Below are 15,912 nucleotides of genomic sequence, written 5' to 3' on the forward strand. Positions count from 1 at the left end.
GGCTCATTTGGGAGGGGCGCAGGGGCAGTGCTTAGGAGGGGAATGGGCTTGATTACCATTCAATGTAGGTTTGAATGACTTGATAAATAATGAATTTGGTTGAGGGAGAGGGGGGCACAATGACTGTACAGATGGAATTTATTGAAATGTGAATAGCTGTGCCTAGCTAAATAGGAGTACCGTTTGCTTACTAAAACTTAATTGCTCCTGGGAATGTTTTTAGCTTTATTATCTCAAATCATGATTTAATGATGTGATGCAGTGATAGCAATAAACTTTCTTGAAAACATAGCATGCTCTATTTGTAAACATGTCTTACATCAGTAAACCACTCTCACGGTCTTCGGCAGGCCTGCCGCCATTACAAAACTATCCACTTCTCCCAAAAAGGATAGGAAATAGTTAATCCTAGACACAATCTCCCTACCACTACATATCCCCCTGACCCCATATCCCCCTTTCCCTTCTTTACACATTTCCCCCTCACTTGGCAGCTGCAGGGAGCTCTGTCCTCCTACTTTAGCTCCTGTTCCTGTTCCAGGAACTGCTTTGCAAGTGCCTGCTCACTCGATGAAACCTTGTCCTCCACCTGGGTGGGGAGCCTCAGCCTTTCCTCCTGCCTGTCAGCAGGCCGTTGTTCCAATTTTTTGACCCTCTGCTTCAGCTGTAGCAACTGCTCGTCTGCCCTTTCAAGAACATCAACCCTAACTTCACCATGAAAATGCTTCCTTTTGGAACGGTCCGTGATTGTACACGGGATCAAGTTCCTGAAGAACAGCAGGCTGTATAGTTGAGGGACCTGAAATAGGATGAGAAACAGAAGGTTTATTGTCTAAAGTAGCTCTGTGGAGGGACACAGCATTAATTACTGTGGAATCTCAAGGACATAAAATGTAACATTTCTAAAGTGAAACAGCATTCCTTATTGTGACAGGGATGCTTCAGTCCTCATACAGTCTCTGGACACAACCTTGTTAATTGCAGTTACAGAAGGGCAGAGACAATGGTGAGTTTAAAATTATAAACTTTATTCTGTTTCATAAAAAATGTCATAACTCTCTGCCATATGTGGGATGGGGCTGGTAGGCATAATACCCTCTCTGCAAAAGGCTTTTTCTGTCATCTCACACCTTTCATATATTGGAAGACATAACTGTTTTTGTGGTGCCCTATTGGTAGAGGAGTTATTCCAAGATGCTGAGGGGAAGCCTGCAGTGTCTGCAGCTGAAGTAATCAAACGTATAGTGACTGAACAGCACATTTGTGAGAAGAATGGACTAGTCAGTTATACCTGGAAAATATGCCCTTCCTTGCAATGTGATTATCTGGAGTTCCTGCTGCAGGAGAAGTTTGCAGTTATTAGTAGCCAGGATTGGGTCTAGGGCTGTCAACCCTCCAGGAGTGTTCTGGAGTTTCCAGGAATCTAAGATTGTCAAGTGATTGAAACCTCCAGGAATTCATCCAACCATAACTGGCAACCCTAATTGGGTCGGAATCCATGAGGGAAGTAATATGATGCTGTGTTAGCTTGCATATGGCTTACCATGTTGTTGCAGCACACAAACCCGCTGAAATCTGCAGTTTTATTCTATCCCACACTCTGCACGGCTCTGGGAAATAACTGACACCCCACTAGTTCTTTGGAGAAATGATTTTGTGACCCACAGACTGCCTGGACTACCTCTAACTGAAATGGACTAGATTGGGAAATGGAATACTGTTTCACAAATACACACACTCAGCTGGCTATTTACAGGTGCACCATAGACCCCAGAGGAGTGATTACAGAGTGGCATATTTCTTATTACTGAAAGGAAAACAAGAAGGATGCTAGCAAACCTCTGCCTTAACAGTTAAAATAACCTTTGCAGCTGTTCATGAATGTTTGAAATTCCAAGTTGCCATTTTGAATGCCACATGGTTGGGAAGAAAGGGATGCCAACGCACTGTGATACAATTTGCCATTAGTGGCCAAACGCTTGTAGCCAAGTATAATAATTTTGCATTGCAGCTTACAGCAGAAATCCCTCCTGTTACTATAATAATAAACTCTTAATTTGAGTCATATACTTACCGTTTTTTGCAGCAACTTCTGTCTCCACTGGATTCTCTGCAGGCTTTACAGCAGAGTGTTCCTTTACAGGAAGGGAATCAAACAGTTCTTCCAAGGGGTAGGGTTCATATGTCCTGTTTTGGCCAGAACAGTCCAATTTTTAAGCCGTATCTTGGCCATTCCAACTTTTTTGGCAAAAGTGGGCATTTGTCCCGTTTGCTCTTGCCGACTTGATCAGTTGGCAAGAGCAAACAAGACAAATACTCACTTTTTTTTACCCCAAAAGTGGGGTGCAGTGCAATGCAGAGGAATGAGCAGTCCCCACGCTGGATTCAGGGGCCAGCAGGGCACCATCCCAGCTGACCAGGTCATCATGAAACACGGTTGGGTCCATGCTGGGGTCAGTGCCCAGGACCTGTCAAAGTGATCATAATATGGGCATGTCATTGACAGGTTGCCCAAGGTGCAGTTCTTGTCCCTGGTCTTCCAGTACTTGCTCTTCAGCTTCTTAATACACTCACTGCACTGATCGTCCATCTGGAAAATTGGCAGAGCTGCTAGCTTTTTAGCGGTCTTCCAGTATGCATGGAGATTTCTGGTGCTTTTGCTGAAGTGCAGAGTTTTACTGGCCTTGCATCAGGGATTCACCAAAATCTGTCTGTGCCCCTGTGACCATGAAGCAGTTCTCTTTGCAAAGGCCTTCATTGGTTCACACTCTGTGGCAAGCACAGCAATCTCTCTCATAGAGTGCTTGCTGATCAGTGATCGGAAAATAATTGGTTAATGCTGGCCTTAGCTGCTGCCATTTGCCAAAGGAGTGTATCTTCAGTTTTCAATAAAGTGGATTGCAGATTGTTGGGATAGAGAGGATTAAGGAAGTTGTCCCATGGAATTGTGGGATACTTCCGGCTGACTCCTGGGACTTGAGTCAAGTGAAGTAGGATCTACGCTGCAAAACAATAGGGCTCAGACCCTGGGTTGCAGCCAAACTCGAGCTTGGACCCTCGAGCCCTGCAGAGTCCCTTGACCCTGGGTCCAAGTCCTGGGTTAGCGCAATTGTAGTGTAGATGCAAGGAGAGTTAGGCTTAAGCCTGAGCTCAAGCCTGGGCTTATGGTATGTCTAAACTGCAAATCTCAGTGCTTTTCAAATACAGCAGCAATACTCTGTCAGTTACTGTGGAAACCAGAGAGAGCTAGCCAGAGTATCCTAAAACACAAGTTCCTGCATACATAGGTAAATAGATTAGATCCTTTTTTTTCCTGAGGGCAGCAATCTAATAATTTATTACAAGGGAGCTTGTGGGTAGTGAAATAGAGTTTGCACCCAAGATGTCTAGATACAGCTCTAAGTATGACATATACTTTTTTTTTTTACTTTGTGTAAAAACAAAAAAGTGTCTTTATTGCTATCAATAGAACTTGTGATGTGCTTGTGCAATGGGATTCATTCTTTCTCTGGTACTGGACTCTCCCTTTTGCTCTCTCACTCTATAATGCCCTTCATTCTTTGCTTTGTGTTAAGGATATGTATTGACTTTGTAGAATCACTGCGGCAAGCTGTAAATGATGTATTCAAAGAAAAACCGCTGCCCAGTTCTCATAGACAGAGCACAAACAGTGCTGGGCAATCACTGCTGTGCTATGTTGTGTATTATAATATTCAGCTTCAGCACAAATACAAATGTCTCTGACAAAAATGCAACAACAAAAGAGAAGTAAGATTTTTTTAATAATATGAGGATCTGGGTATTTTTTCCCTTTGTACTTTTACTCCTTTCCATTTCCCTGCCACTATCTAGCATACACTTGGCTACTGCTTCTGGAAGAAGAATCCTTCCTCATATGCAGCTCCTCCCTGCAAACAAGAGTGCAACTGCCACTTTGAAAATTGTATATGCTGTGGCCAATCTGCTACCTGCAGTATACCCATCATCTTCTATGGTAGATAAGTCATGGCAAGTAATAGGATCCCTTACACAGCAGGTGTAATTAGAGATACCCAGAAGTGTTTCAATAAAAGCCAGGCAGAACAGAAAACCTGCCAGTCAGGGTCCCATAAGAAATATCTGGGAGAAATTAAAAATTGCACAGCATGGCACGCATCATATGTTGTGTGTGCCTGAATCTATAGCCTCCAGAATACCCAGAAAGCTTTAAAGTCAACTATTTTTTTAAATAAGATTCTTTCAATGCAGGTTGTTTGTTGATAACACTACTATAGGTTTTTGGTTTGTTTGCTTGTTTCTGGTGATACCATGAAGATGATTGGTATCATCTAGTACTTTGTACTAGTAATAATAATAGTTAATCTTACATGGTAATAGTAATAATAAGATGTGTTTATATAGTACTTGTCATCTTCAAAAGACTTAAATAATCCATATATCTTGATCACAAATAAATACAATCTGACATTTTTACTGATCACTGCCGAGGCTGAAATTCACCCCTGCCCAGAAGGCCTATGCAACAAACTAAGTCCCATGTATGTCTTATTTTGAGGACTTCAGTGACCTATAGGCTTTGTGCTGTACCTCTGCATGGGAGTGAATTTCACCCAGACAGATTTTGTGATATGTTTGTTTCTGTGAGAACTGTGGGACTATGTGAACCTTTTTTCTTTTCTTTCTTTCTTTTTTCTTTTCTTTTCTTTTTTTTTTAACAATTTGTAAACAAACCCAGATCAGTTGAGGTTTTCAAGGAGGCCCAGCTTTGCTTGAAATTGGCTCCTATTCTGGGAATTCCATAGTGCCTTTGTGTATTGTGGGATCTTCAGGCCATAAAATAAAGGTCTGTCAATGGGTTGCTCTTCTGTCAAATGGCGGGCACCAGCTGATTTTTGTAGGTGCCCCTACCAAGACAGAAAATAAAGGTAATGTGCACGCCAGCTGCCCTCTCTTCTCAGAGGAGATCAGGAGGGAAGGGAGAGGTTGCAGTCCACCAGATCCTTCTCAAAAGAAAGCAAAAGGAAAGTGTGTGTGTGTTGGAGGTGGTTAGGATGTCTGATAGGGAATGAGGCTTGTGAAAGGGTAATGCTGGAAAACTTTGACACAAGGATGATATCATTGGTAGCATGGGCAACACCAGCAAGTATCAAAGGCCAGAGCAGGCTAAACCTCCCCTGAGCCAGTTCATGGCCCCGCCCATGTTCTGCCCCAAGGTCCCACCCTTCCTCCTCCTCTACACTGAAACCTGCAGAGCTCTCTAAGCTGCAGCTGGCAGTCTGGAGCTTGGGCCCACCCGTGGCTCAGCCCGGCACTGGAGGGTCTGGAAACTTGGTCCAGTGCTGGGAGGCTGCTGCTGAGGGGGCCAGCTGGCATGGCTGGGGAGGGTGGGCCATGGTTCCTTGAGGCTCATGTGGAAAGAGCGGGGCTGGCAGGCTAACCTCCCCAAAGTAGAGGTTCACCTGATGCCCATGATTGGCAGAGTGGAGACAGGGTTAATGGCTCAGTATTGTATGAAATGATATGGAGAGCATGAATTGTCCATGAAGGGCCTTAAAAGTGGAGATAAGTTTTTTGTGCTTGGTGCAATGGAAAAAGGAAAGATGCAAAGGGTGTGAAATGGTCAAATTGAATCAGGAAGATGATTTTTTTGTAGCAGCCTGTTGAACACCTTTGAGAGAGCATTTGTCGTGGCCAGAAAGGAAGTGGTTGCAGCAGTCACAATGTGAGATGATAAAGGTCTGCATAAGAGTTTTCGCTGTGTAGATAGAAAGGAATGGCTGTATCTTAGAGATGTTCTTCAGAAATAAGTGGAAAGATTTAAACAGGACCTAGATATGAGGATCTAGAGAGAGGGTTAATTCTATAGCAATGCCAAAGCTACATTGCTGAGTAACATCAAGAGGATTGTGTATTGTCTATGCATACTAAGAAGAGGGTGGAGAGTTTTGGAGGAAAGATCTCAGTTTTCACCATGTTGAAGGTTGAGTTGATATTTAGAAATAAGGAGATATCTGAAAGTTGGGCAGAGATTTTAGTTTGAACAGGAGGAGACAGTTCTATGTTACCAGCTAAAAGCCAATAGTTAGTCATGTTTCTGAATGAGAATGCCCAGAGTTATGGTATGGAGGAAGAAGAGGTGGCCAGAAAAAAAGTCTCTTGTGACGGGGGGGGGGGCGGTGAGGATTCCCAAAGGAAATGAGGGAGTGATTAGAGAGTTAAGAGGGGAACTAAGAGAGGATAGTCAGAAAACTGAAGGTAGGATGCATTTTAAAAGAAAAGCATGGCTGGTGGTGGTGGTGAACACAGCTGACTGGTTGAGAAAGATGAAGATAGAGTACTCATCCTGAGTTTTGGCCAGGAAGAGGACATTAGAGACTTTAGAGAGAGACGTTTCCATGGAGTGCAGCAAGTGAAAGCTGGATTCTGATGGGATCTAGACTGGAGCTGAAACAAAAGAACTCCAGCTAGTGGATATAGACCACCCAATGAGATTAGAGGTGAAAGGGGAGGAGAAAGATGCAGAGATAGTTGAGGATGCAAATTAGATCAATAGTAGGCCTTTTTTAAAATGGGAGAGACTGAACAATGGTTGTATTGTGAACTAGGGGGAGAGTCTAGAGAAGGGTATGAGAGTCGGGGGCAAAGGAGAACAAGAGACAGGGTGGGATGTGATCATTGGAGCAGTTGGAGGGTTGCAATAAGAGAGAGATGCCTTTATTGTAGCCACTTTGTTTCATAAAATGCACTTGCCATTTTAGGCTCTGTCCTTCACTGGACTTGTTTTGAGTACTTTTTAGAAATAAATAAAGACTGTCTGGCATTTGAGCCATAGTATTTACTCATTAATATATGGTACTTCTGCACTTTCTTGCTCTGTAGACATGACTCTTTGAAAGTTTTGTATATTACCTGTTTCAGGGATATTTTCAAATGTAAAATTTATATTATAATAATATAATTTTTTTCACTATCAAATTTTTATATACATTAGCTTTATGTACCACTTCTTGAAACTATGTGTAGTTTTGGTTTACTACTTTGGAATGTGCTTTCTTTAGGTTCATGGTCTCATTTTTTTTTCCGTTTTATATGATATCTTATTCCAGTGAATTTTCACAAAACAGAAAATCCAAATCCTTTTTCCTGTGTAAGAAAGGTACCATACCAAGGATAATGGTGCATTGTGCAATTAATACTGACCCTCCAAAGTGCCCTAAAATGAATAAAATATAGAGTGGGATTAATTTAAAAAATCATCTTAATTATATGACAATAAAATGTTAGAAAAGAGGAATGAAGATTGAGATGAAATCTTCATAATTTTGATTCCTCAAAGCATTTAGCTCTTATCCATACAACCTGAATAATGGAAATATCCTGTTTCTCCCTCTATTGCCAAAGAATGAGTGATTCCTATTGACCACCTAATGAAGGAATACTGCAACACAACTGTGTATCATGCACCAAAAGCCAATCTTCTTTCTTGAGGAATGATGGAGAGATAAAGAGGGGCAGTTGTGAAAAAAGGTGGAGAATAAACTAGCCAGAAAGGTATGAAAGCCACTGCATGACATGAAATGACCACTTGGGTATAAAATAGTTGGTTTTGAGCTTTCTTTATTTTTCTTTAGCTCTGTTATTTAAAGAACTTGTAACTTATCCTTCATGTCAGGCACAGAAGACAAACATGTATATGAGCAGATAAGCAATATACACATTTCTTGCAAGTTTTTATTCCAAGAGAATGTGTAAATAGATAGGAGCATATTAAATTATCTTGTTCAAACAGAGATAGCAAAATATTTTTACATCTCCCCCAAAGACTCTAATCTTTAAGACTACTCAGCATGCTCTCTCTTTTTTTTTTTTAATTTTATTTTACTTGTTTTGCATGGATCCAACTTTACATATAGTTTCAAGGCAGAGAGAACTTCAAGTATTGGAAGTAATATATGCAGTACTTTATGTAAAAATATTTACACATAGCATCAATAAAAGGCCCATTTTTAAGTATGGACTCTTATGGGTCATCTCAATCTTGAGAGTTAGGGTCTTTTTTTTTTTAATTGTCATCCCTTTGGTGATTTGTTTTTAAGGAGAAAATTGAGACCTCCAGGATATCCACATCCACCTATTCTATATGAGGTGTGCATATTTTAAAGCAGATGAGGTGAGGTGGTGAGCACCTTCTCTGAAGTGCTGGGTGCTCTCAACTCTGACTTCAGTTGGAGATGAGGGTGCCCAGCATCTTTCCTGATTGAGGCCTTATCTTTTTTTTTTCCAGTTGGAATGTAAGAACATTCCCTCCTCCCACCCCTCTCTATTTTTCCTCCTTCCCCTGTGTATCACATAATAGTTCTTAGGAAAGACAGTCACAAGCACATTACTCAAACTTCTTTCTGTGGAAAAAACTGACACAAATATTGAACTGTAAAAATTAAGGTATGCAAGTAGCATCTATTTTAATAAATTAATTTTTGATATTCAAAATCAACTGTAAACATAAAATTGAGAACCTCACATTGTTGTTTTTTTTCCAGTGCTCACTCTGTCTATTATAGAATTCTCTTGTGTTTTCTGTCATCAGTACAGCATTATGTACTATATATCTATTAATCCTACATTATAACGTTACGCAATAGACAGTACCTGCATTTTATTTTCATGGTGCCATGGCATACAACATGATCTAAATACCTTCACTGGAGCCACCACACCATTAAAGCTGTCTCATATATTTTTATTGTGACTTCTTTTTTCTTACAGCAGTCTATCTTCGGAAAATAAATAAATTAAGGGTGAGGGAGGTAGAGACAATATACAGACTGATTCCAACATATTACAGGAGTGGCATGGATTTACATTTTTTTTTAAATCTTATCCTATGTATTCTTAACATGTTATCTCAAAATAAAGATGTACATATCATCTGCAAGTATAGTATCAATGCTAAACAATATGTATTGAGAATAAATACGTTAGTATGGAAATATTTCCACGATTAATAACTAAAAGGCTTGATTCTGGCTATAGATCTTTGGGATTTTGATTAAAATTGCAACTGTGGTAACTTCCTGGAATATTGTTACATGTGCTCAGTTGATCATTCTCCTCAGTAAGGGTATATTTTGCCTTATTATCAGAAACACACTGAGACTCAGACATTGACAGACGGTAGAAGTGAGAGACAATTCTGGCTCTCTAGAATGTTTCATTAAAGGTCACCAATCAACCTGAGTCCAGAAATGAATATACAGTAGAATAACACTGGAAAAAATATTGGCTGTCAAAATGTATATTTATCACAATTGTAACAATTTATATTGAGTGTTACACCAAACAATGTCAAAACTTCCTAACTGTTAATGTAAGAGTCTCCATTGCATCTTTCTTTCTTTCTTTTTTGCAGTGTCATTGTAGCCATGTTGGTACTGGTATATTAGAGATACAAGGTGGGTGAGGTAATATCTTTTATTGCACCAGCTTCTGTTGGTGAAAGAGACAAGCCTTTGAACTTCTGTAGGCCTGAAAAAGAACTGTGTGTAACCTCAAAAGCTTGTCTCTTTCACCAACAGAAGTTGGCCCAATAATGGTATTATCTCACCCAGCTTGTGTCTCTCGCATTTTTTAGTTTTTTATGCTGAAATGATTATATAGTGATGATTGTTTATGAAAAATGCATGTCCATAAGATTCCCTGGGTATATTTCTGTGACCTTAGTTCTGCTAAATAATCAAGGCAAATAAAAAAAAATCTAAACTTTGCAATCAATCTTCATAGTAGATTTCACGGCAAAGAGGCTGGATGTTCCAGGAAATCAATAATGGGAATTAGTCTTCAATGGCAAACTGACTGATTTGGGTAGCAATTATATGGTTTCCATTCTGCACTGAAGTTAGTGGAGAGTTTTGACCTAGTGTAACTGAGAATTGAATTGGGCTGTAGGTTGGTAGTGACAAGAATGTATTACCACCTGACAGCCGTTCAGTATATGTGAAATGAGCTGCAGTCTCATTCTAGTACCTAGTGTACATCTCTTACATTGCCAAAGTTGGCATTAATTTGTACCCTTACCACAATGTCTGCAGAAAGATGAAGGATTCAATGGGCATAGAGTTAGGAATCTTCTCACCCCTAGAGATGGTTATTCCAGGTCACCACTGAGGCAAATTGGTAGGCAGCATGGAATGCATCTATCTACTGTGTACATGTGCTGCCTCTGCTGTAGCAGTTCTGTGGTTAAGACAGGGTATTTCAGTTTTCATTGCTGACAGTTGCCTACCAGTTTCATGACCACTACAGACATTTGAAAAAAAAATTAAAGGAAGGGTTTTCAAAGGTTTATTTAATAGATTTTTTCAATCTTTTACAATCCCCACAAGAAATCATGTTTACACTAATATCTGTAAGATAAGTCTAATAATATTTATTAATTAGAACTGAGAAACAAAGCTTTCCTCTGTTAAAAAAATAAAGCTTTGTTTCCCAGTAGTTTCAGACTACCTAACCAGTGTGTTTTTAATCTGTCATGTTGTCCTTGTCTTTCCCCATAAATTCCCATTCAGTCCTGAACAGGGATGGTGCATCTTTTAAATTCTCCTAAGACATATTCTCTGTAAAAAGATGTCTCTGGTACACACTGCTGCTGTTCCCAGGACCTGAGAGATGAGTGTGGAATCTAAAGCCAGCAGGGTTCCCCAGAGGTGCCCAGTCAAAATTGCAGGGTCTGAACCACAGGGTACCAACTGGACACTAATTACTTGCATCTGGTGGTGTTCCAGACAGCCCCTCTGAGGGAAGAAGTGCACATTCCTGGCACCAATTGGCTAATTCAATTTACTTCAACAGCATTCGCCTCTGTCAGAATATTCATGAGCAGCAGACTGAGTGCCGGTGGCACAGGCAGCCAGCAGCCACTTAGGCTAGGGAAGGAGCAAGGGCGAAGGAGGAGGGGAAGAGGTGCCTGCCACAAACTAGACAGGAGCTGATCTGGAGGAGCCTCCATCTCCACCGACGCTGAGCTGAGCGCTGGCAGAGGCTAGGGACGGGGTGGGGGGGAGAACCCCGTCGTCGCTGCAGAGCAGGTGGAAGCAAAAATCTCGCCTCGTGTGTGCGCTGGGAGCAGGAGGAGGAAGCTGTGCGCCCCCCCACCCCCGTGTTTTCCCCCTGAGGTGGGCTCAGGAGCGGACTTCGCTCCTCGGACGGCAGTGGCCGTGGCGGGCGGCACGGGGATGTGAGCGGGGACCCCAGCGAGGAGGAAGGTCGCCAGGAGGCTTCCCGGGGAGCTCCTGCCGCACACCGCGCAAGGTACCCGCGGGGTTACATCGCAGGCTCCCTGGCCGAGCGCAGCGGGAGGCAGAGGGAAGGGGCGCGGGGCTGCAGCTGCTCTCGAGTTTGGCTGGGACTCTTGCAGGTGCGCTGGCGGCGGGGCTGCCTCCGCCCTGCCACGAGCTTCTCCCCCCAACTTCCCCGGCGGCTCGGGCCGCAGCGGGGAGCCACCTCCGCGGCGCCTCGGACGGGGGGAGGTGTCCCAGTCCCGCCAGCTGCAGGGTGGGCCCCTCTGCTCTCCTGCGTGCGGGGGCAGGGCAGTGCGGGGAGCGACGCACGGGAAAGGAGGGGATTGCACAGAGAACTCTTCCGCAGGCTGCCGCCCCATGGGGATGCCTCCAAGGATCAGACGCCGAGAGAGCGCGGGGCCCCTGCAGCGGGTGGGGGGGCATGCCCAGCAGGAGGCCGAGAGTGTGGGGAGCCATGGGCTGGGGGCAAAGGAGAGGGGGGGTTTTGCCCAGTGGGAGCCCTGAGCACGGGCGTTAAAAGAGCAAGAGGGAGCCCTGCCCATGGGGTGATTTGGGGGAGCCCTTTAGGGAGCGGGGCACGCGCTGTTGCCAGCTCTCCCCCCCTTAGAGCCGGGGAGAATAAAGGAGTCTCTGGAGCAGTGAGCAAAGTGTGCAGGAAACTCCCTCCGTCCCTTTTGTTTCTCCTACGAACCAAGTTTAGTTCCTCTTCTGTGGCTCTCACTGGCCGCGTTAGCTCCTCTCGGCCGCCGCCCCCAGGCAGCCTGCGGTGAAGGGCTCTGGAGCTGCCGACTTGGTGGGACTTCATGGGCTCTGCTGGGTGTTGATGGACGTGGGGAGGGGGGTCGAGGTAGCAGAAAATAAATGTGAAAAAGATACGGAAGGAAGAGACCCAATGGCTGGGCCATAAATCAGCCAGTAGATAGGGGGAGTTGATGAGAATAGAGCTTTTCACCCTCAAAAAAAAATTACCCCTTTGGAAGGGGGAGGGGGAACCAAGAAGGCTGATTATTGGCACCCAGCTCTGAAACCAAGGCAGCTGATGCTGAGCGGAGCCAAAGGGTGCAGTACTTCTTAGTTTCAAAACAGCAAGACAGTCTCTGCCAAAGATTGCTGTAAACACTGAATAAAGATTTCATTGTGGCCTGGTGTGACCAGAATAATTAGGCCGTTAATTGTTCATTTTGATCCAAAGGTGCGGGAATCAGTAGTGCACAGTAACCACAAAACGAGAGAAAGAGAGAGAAAATAGCAACATGCAACATTTATCACTTGCTCCGCTTCTGCAGTACTTTGAATCCCAGAGCTCAGGGGTCGTTATCTATTTAACAAAAGGGCATCTCTGTAAAACTGCAGTTTAAATATGCATTACTGCTATTTTCTCTTTAGTTTTTATGCTGCACACAATCGAGTGATGAGTTTTGGTTTTTTTAATCCCGTTTTAGGGAAGTAAAATGTAAAGATGCCTGGAGAATGAACATCCTAACTAGACTAACTAACACCAATTTATGCATTTTACTTAGACGTGCACACTTTATTGCCAGATCAACAGGGATGACCACTAATGGTGCCAGCTTTTTTGCTGCTGTAAGGCTTTTCAAACAGGCATGCAAGATTTTAACAGAAAACTGTTTGCTTTTTTAACTTCGTAATTATGTCAAGGTCAAAACATATTACTCAGAGTGATTTCTCTTTCATGAAAAACTGGTGAAATAATATCTTACTACACTGTTGCTTTTCTATGTGATGTAACAGAAAATTCCATGCTTGCTAGGGCTAAAGGTGATTTTAGTAGTCAAGCAAAGAACATGTATAGGCAGTAAACTGACAGTATTGATATTTACTAAAAAATGGCACTTGTAAGTGAAAAGTGCTTGTAAAGTGCTTGTAAACTATTTCATAAGTAACATATAACAAGAGATATATGTACAAAAAAAACAGAGTAGTGATATGACTAATCAGAGAGAACGGAACAGCAGGGCATTAAAACAAAGTTGATGAAGTCATAATCATGTGAGCAAAATCTCAGGATGATTTGAAGTCTAATGTAAAGATTCAGCTTTGGTGTGACTCCACTGCCTTCAAAGAAGTTACACCAGGGATGAATTTGGCTTGCAGATTTTAATACAGATACCCGTCCACTATATATTACTAAATAAAAAAAGATTTTGGAACTGGACAATGTTTAATCAGAACCACAATTGGTATACTTTTCATCTGTATACATAAGGAAGCCAGAGCTACCAATAAGATAATGGGGGAGTGAGCTTTCACTTTGCTGTCAAAAACATAGTGTTGTATTTTCTGAGTTTGCCTAAGACTTTTGAGATGCACTTGTGAGATTTTTGCATTAAGGAAAGGGAAGAAAACAGGATGTGTGTTAAAGTGCTACAACCGTTAAGTAACTAAATAAAATAATGTAGTCTCCATTCAAATCCCAAATTATCTAAGGAAGGACTGAGTGAGCACTGCAGTGTTTGGCCCAAAGTGGGGTGCTGGGAGGAGCTCATCTGGATATTAAATGACCGCAATTAAAATGCACTTCACAAATGTTCTGATTAAGCTATCAAAATTGCATTGCCATACTCCAATGATGGATTGAGGATAAATTCTTTATTTCTGACTTAATTGTAATTCCTGTTGTGAGGAACAGTCTTGAAGGCAATCTGCCAACCTGTTCCTTTTTACCAGAACTATCTAGAAGGAAATATTGCTAACAGTATCTGGATCAACCCACTATTAGAAACCTAAGAACATTTTACTGAAATATCCTCTGGAGCTAGAAAGACAAAACGTGTAGTGAAAACTGTAAGAGACATTACTGACCTTGAGTTGTTGCCAGTGAGGTTTCATTAGGGAACTCTTATAAAGAATTTTAACTTTATAGTGCATCAATTTAGTTAAGTGCTAGGTTTAATTTCAGAATAATTTCTGGAGCCAGGAATGAAGACCAGTAAAGTATTGTCATAAGTCTAATGCTTCTTTTATTTAACAAACACAAACATATACAAAATCTACGATTGTTAAATAAGACATGAAAAATATGCCTTAAGAGCCATGATAATAATGGAGAAACTAGTATAGTTACAATATGCATGCCATCTATATAGAGGTTCAGACAATTTTATGTATTGAAATCATTAGTCATTGGTTTGTAGTAAAATGCTGAATAATATCTTGTAAATAAGTTATTTAAAATTCACAGTACATCTTCATAATAAAATTGCATTGTCACAGACATAATTGTTATTCATAACAAGTAGTCTCACAAACAGATTCCATTCCTGTAAGTACTGAGTCTGTCAGACCAATTATGACTAAATTACTGCATGTCCTCTATTGTATAAACTCATTAAAGGGTAATTAATAAAATGATGATTTCATTCCATGGCAATGACTACATCTGGTTGTCATAGCAGAGTTTGTTTGACATATGGTTGAATGGTCAGACATTACATTGTATGATAGCAACATTTGTGCAGAACACCTGGCAAGACAGCAGAATTTTAACCCTTAAGGCTTTAATTTCAGGACTCAGTGCCAAGGTGTTACTGAATTTATTTGCTCATACTCTTCATCTAATCTTCCTAGACCTAATATAAGATAATTTAGCCCTTCAGCAAAACTTAAATGGGCTAACCTCATGAGGGACTTAAGTTGGAACTGAAAGATAAAATAGTACAGATTTACTTACTTGGTGAAATGAATTAGATGTTGTTAGTTCATTTTCTAGTGGGCAGTATATGTTAATAGTGTACGCTGGCAAAGAAAAGCCACGATGAAATTAGCATTGAGACTAAAATATCTCCTTTCCTCCTCCCCTCCCATCACCTCTGCCATACAGTTGTATAGCAAGCTGAGATTGTGGTCACAATGGCATGGAGAAATCTGCATTGCAGCCTTCTCAGACTGTACCTTGCATCTATAGAGATACCAAAACTTCAGTTCCCAAAACTCCTAGTACAAACAGTATCGGTAAGATGCACACACAATTTAAAATGTTCTTTTAGTAAACTAACAAATAATATAAATAAATGTATGTGTGTGTGTATACATGATATACAGGATAGTGATAAACATACTCTGAAAGATCAGTGGTTGAGATTTTCAAAGCAATCTAGGGGTTTTTACATACCTTTAATGTATCAAATCCCCTAACCTGCTTTGAAAATCTCAACCACTGATTTTTTCAGGATAGGGTTATTTGTGTGCACATGTGTGTCTTTTGAAAGTACAAACCACAAGTAGTCATGGTTCTGACTGAGTACAGCAAAACCAGAGAGAAGGAAAATGAAGCAACAAATCACCATTTTCATTTAAAAGTTACACAAAATTATTTTTTCAGATAAAGCTAAGTAAAAGGGCGTATGAAACTGAAGGATCTCATTAGTGTCTCCTTTATTTCATGCATACCATCATGAATGAACAGTTTCTTCACTGAGTAGTCATGATTACTCATCACCTCCCATGGTCAGGTGCAGAGTTTGGCCAATGATGCGTATAAAGCACTGTTTGTCTGTTTCTCTGAGAGTCTGAGTCCTATTTCTTGAGATTTTCCAGTTAGACTGATCTATCTCATTTTCATTCTAACCCTGTAACTCATTAACACCTAGAAAAT

At 41.5% G+C, this 15,912-nt stretch overlaps 1 protein-coding gene across 1 annotated transcript in view; it reads left to right on the top strand.

The window, feature by feature from the left end:
- The first annotated feature begins 10,918 nt into the window (after positions 1–10,918).
- CDH20 (cadherin 20) overlaps positions 10,919–15,912 on the top strand; it is a 182,601-nt gene continuing 177,607 nt past the window's right edge. Inside the window, exon 1 of the mRNA XM_050939950.1 lies at positions 10,919–11,307. The gene's annotated coding sequence lies outside the window, so the exon portion shown is untranslated. The remainder of the gene's footprint in view (positions 11,308–15,912) is intronic.

The sequence above is a fragment of the Gopherus flavomarginatus genome, chromosome 2 (genome assembly GCF_025201925.1).
Source record: "Gopherus flavomarginatus isolate rGopFla2 chromosome 2, rGopFla2.mat.asm, whole genome shotgun sequence".
Taxonomy (NCBI): Eukaryota; Metazoa; Chordata; order Testudines; family Testudinidae; genus Gopherus; species Gopherus flavomarginatus.